Below are 4,755 nucleotides of genomic sequence, written 5' to 3' on the forward strand. Positions count from 1 at the left end.
AATTGTGCTGATGTGGTGAAAACCCCGAAAGGTTTCTACTCAAATTGTGCTGATGTGGTGAAAACCCCGAAAGGTTTCTACTCAAATTGTGCTGATGTGGTGAAAACCCTGAAAGGTTTCTACTCAAATTGTGCTGATGTGGTGAAAACCCTGAAAGGTTCCTACTCAAATTGTGCTGATGTGGTGAAAGACCTGAAAATTTTCTACTCAAATTGTGCTGATGTGGTGAAAACCCCGAAAGGTTTTTATTCAAATTGTGCTGGTGTGGAAAAACCCTGAAAGGTTTCTACTCAAATTGTGCTGATGTGGTGAAAACCCTGAAAGGTTTCTACTCAAATTGTGCTGATGTGGTGAAAACCCTGAAAGGTTCCTACTCAAATTGTGCTGATGTGGTGAAAACCCTGAAAGGTTTCTACTCAAATTGTGCTGATGTGGTGAAAACCCCGAAAGGTTTCTACTCAAATTGTGCTGATGTGGTGTAATCCCTGAAAGGTTTCTACTCAAATTGTGCTGATGTGGTGAAAACCCCGAAAGTTTTCTACTCAAATTGTGCTGATGTGGTGAAAACCCCAAAAGTTTTCTACTCAAATTGTGCTGATGTGGTGAAAACCCCGAAAGTTTTCTACTCAAATTGTGCTGATGTGGTGAAAACCCCGAAAGGTTTTTATTCAAATTGTGCTGGTGTGGAAAAACCCTGAAAGGTTTCTACTCAAATTGTGCTGATGTGGTGAAAACCCCGAAAGGTTCCTACTCAAATTGTGCTGGTGTGGTGAAAACCCTGAAAGGTTTCTACTCAAATTGTGCTGATGTGGTGAAAACCCTGAAAGGTTTCTACTCAAATTGTGCTGATGTGGTGAAAACCCTGAAAGGTTTCTACTCAAATTCTGCTGATGTGGTGAAAACCCTAAAAGGTTTCTACTCAAATTGTGCTGATGTGGTGAAAACCCCGAAAGTTTTCTACTCAAATTGTGCTGATGTGGTGAAAACCCCGAAAGTTTTCCACTCAAATTGTGCTGATGTGGTGAAAACCCTGAAAGGTTTCTACTCAAATTGTGCTGATGTGGTGAAAACCCCGAAATGTTTCTACTAAAATTCTGCTGATGTGGTGAAAACCCCGAAAGTTTTCTACTCAAATTGTGCTGATGTGGTGAAAACCCTGAAAGGTTTCTACTCAAATTGTGCTGATGTGGTGAAAACCCTGAAAGGTTTCTACTCAAATTGTGCTGATGTTGTGAAAACCCCAAAAGGTTTCTACTCAAATTGTGCTGATGTGGTGAAAACCCTGAAAGGTTCCTAATCAAATTGTGCTGATATGGTGAAAACCCTGAAAGGTTTCTACTCAAATTGTGCTGATGTGGTGAAAACCCTGAAAGGTTTCTACTCAAATTGTGCTGATGTGGTGAAAACCCCGAAAGGTTTCTACTCAAATTGTGCTGATGTGGTGAAAACCCTAAAAGGTTTCTACTCAAATTGTGCTGATGTGGTGAAAACCCTAAAAGGTTTCTACTCAAATTGTGCTGATGTGGTGAAAACCCCGAAAGGTTTCTACTCAAATTGTGCTGATGTGGTGAAAACCCCGAAAGGTTTCTACTCAAATTGTGCTGATGTGGTGAAAACCCTGAAAGGTTTCTACTCAAATTGTGCTGATGTGGTGAAAACCCTGAAAGGTTCCTACTCAAATTGTGCTGATGTGGTGAAAGACCTGAAAATTTTCTACTCAAATTGTGCTGATGTGGTGAAAACCCCGAAAGGTTTTTATTCAAATTGTGCTGGTGTGGAAAAACCCTGAAAGGTTTCTACTCAAATTGTGCTGATGTGGTGAAAACCCTGAAAGGTTTCTACTCAAATTGTGCTGATGTGGTGAAAACCCTGAAAGGTTCCTACTCAAATTGTGCTGATGTGGTGAAAACCCTGAAAGGTTTCTACTCAAATTGTGCTGATGTGGTGAAAACCCCGAAAGGTTTCTACTCAAATTGTGCTGATGTGGTGTAATCCCTGAAAGGTTTCTACTCAAATTGTGCTGATGTGGTGAAAACCCCGAAAGTTTTCTACTCAAATTGTGCTGATGTGGTGAAAACCCCAAAAGTTTTCTACTCAAATTGTGCTGATGTGGTGAAAACCCCGAAAGTTTTCTACTCAAATTGTGCTGATGTGGTGAAAACCCCGAAAGGTTTTTATTCAAATTGTGCTGGTGTGGAAAAACCCTGAAAGGTTTCTACTCAAATTGTGCTGATGTGGTGAAAACCCCGAAAGGTTCCTACTCAAATTGTGCTGGTGTGGTGAAAACCCTGAAAGGTTTCTACTCAAATTGTGCTGATGTGGTGAAAACCCTGAAAGGTTTCTACTCAAAGTGTGCTGATGTGGTGAAAACCCTGAAAGGTTTCTACTCAAATTCTGCTGATGTGGTGAAAACCCTAAAAGGTTTCTACTCAAATTGTGCTGATGTGGTGAAAACCCCGAAAGGTTTCTACTCAAATTGTGCTGATGTGGTGAAAACCCCGAAAGGTTTCTACTCAAATTGTGCTGATGTGGTGAAAACCCTGAAAGGTTTCTACTCAAATTGTGCTGATGTGGTGAAAACCCTGAAAGGTTCCTACTCAAATTGTGCTGATGTGGTGAAAGACCTGAAAATTTTCTACTCAAATTGTGCTGATGTGGTGAAAACCCCGAAAGGTTTTTATTCAAATTGTGCTGGTGTGGAAAAACCCTGAAAGGTTTCTACTCAAATTGTGCTGATGTGGTGAAAACCCTGAAAGGTTTCTACTCAAATTGTGCTGATGTGGTGAAAACCCTGAAAGGTTCCTACTCAAATTGTGCTGATGTGGTGAAAACCCTGAAAGGTTTCTACTCAAATTGTGCTGATGTGGTGAAAACCCTGAAAGGTTTCTACTCAAATTGTGCTGATGTGGTGAAAACCCTGAAAGGTTTCTACTCAAATTGTGCTGATGTGGTGAAAACCCTGAAAGGTTTCTACTCAAATTGTGCTAATGTGGTGAAAACCCCGAAAGGTTCCTACTCAAATTGTGCTGGTGTGGTGAAAACCCCGAAAGGTTTCTACTCAAATTGTGCTGGTGTGGAAAAACCCTGAAAGGTTTCTACTCAAATTGTGCGGATGTGGTGAAAACCCAGAAAGGTTTCTACTCAAATTGTGCTGATGTGGTGAAAACCCCGAAAGGTTCCTACTCAAATTGTGCTGACGTGGTGAAAACCCCGAAAGGTTCCTACTCAAATTGTGCTGGTGTGGTGAAAACCCTGAAAGGTTTCTACTCAAATTGTGCTGATGTGGTGAAAACCCTGAAGGGTTTCTACTCAAATTGTGCTGATGTGGTGAAAACCCCGAAAGGTTTCTACTCAAATTGTGCTGATGTGGTGAAAACCCCGAAAGGTTTCTACTCAAATTGTGCTGATGTGGTGAAAACCCTAAAAGGTTTCTACTCAAATTGTGCTGATGTGGTGAAAATCCCGAAAGGTTTCTACTCAAATTGTGCTGATGTGGTGAAAACCCCGAAAGGTTTCTACTCAAATTGTGCTGATGTGGTGAAAACCACGAAAGGTTTCTACTCAAATTGTGCTGATGTGGTGAAAACCCTGAAATGTTTCTACTCAAATTGTGCTGGTGTGGAAAACCCCTGAAAGGTTTCTACTCAAATTGTGCTGATGTGGTGAAAACCCCGAAAGGTTCCTACTCAAATTGTGCTGATGTGGTGAAAACCCTGAAAGGTTTCTACTCAAATTGTGCTGATGTGGTGAAAACCCTGAAAGTTTTCTACTCAAATTGTGCTGATGAGGTGAAAACCCCGAAAGGTTTCTACTCAAATTGTGCTGATGTGGTGAAAACCCTGAAAGGTTTCTACTCAAATTGTGCTGATGTGGTGAAAACCCTGAAAGGTTTCTACTCAAATTGTGCTGATGTGGTGAAAACCCCGAAAGGTTCCTACTCAAATTGTGCTGATGTGGTGAAAACCCTGAATGGTTTCTACTCAAATTGTGCTGTGGTGAAAACCCCGAAAGGTTTCCACTCAAATTGTGCTGGTGTGGTGAAAACCCCGAAAGCTTCCTACTCATATTGTGCTGATGTGGTGAAAGACCTGAAAATGTTCTACTCAAATAGTGCTGATGTGGTGAAAACCCCGAAAGGTTTCTACTCAAATTGTGCTGATGTGGTGAAAACCCCAAAAGGTTTCTACTCAAATTGTGCTGATGTGGTGAAAACAACGAAAGGTTTCTACTCAAATTGTGCTGATGTGGTGAAAACCCTGAAAGGTTTCTACTCAAATTGTGCTGATGTGGTGAAAACCCTGAAAGGTTTCAACTCAAATTGTGCTGATGTGGTGAAAACCCTGAAAGGTTTCTACTCAAATTGCGCTGATGTGGTGAAAACCCTGAAAGGTTTCTACTCAAATTGTGCTGATGTGGTGAAAACCCCGAAAGGTTTCTACTCAAATTGTGCTGATGTGGTGAAAACCCAGAAAGGTTTCTACTCAAATTGTGCTGATGTGGTGAAAACCCTGAAAGGTTTCTACTCAAATTGTGCTGATGTGGTGAAAACCCTGAAAGGTTCCTACTCAAATTGTGCTGATGTGGTGAAAACCCCGAAAGGTTCCTTCTCAAATTGTGCTGATGTGGTGAAAACCGTGAAAGGTTTCTACTCAAATTGTGCTGATGTGGTGAAAACCCTGAAAGGTTTCTACTCAAATTGTGCTGATGTGGTGAAAACCCTGAAAGGTTTCTACTCAAATTGTGCTGATGTGGTGA

Source organism: Saccoglossus kowalevskii, chromosome 16 (assembly GCF_978046115.1).
Source record: "Saccoglossus kowalevskii chromosome 16, keSacKowa6.1, whole genome shotgun sequence".
Classification (NCBI taxonomy): Eukaryota; Metazoa; Hemichordata; class Enteropneusta; family Harrimaniidae; genus Saccoglossus; species Saccoglossus kowalevskii.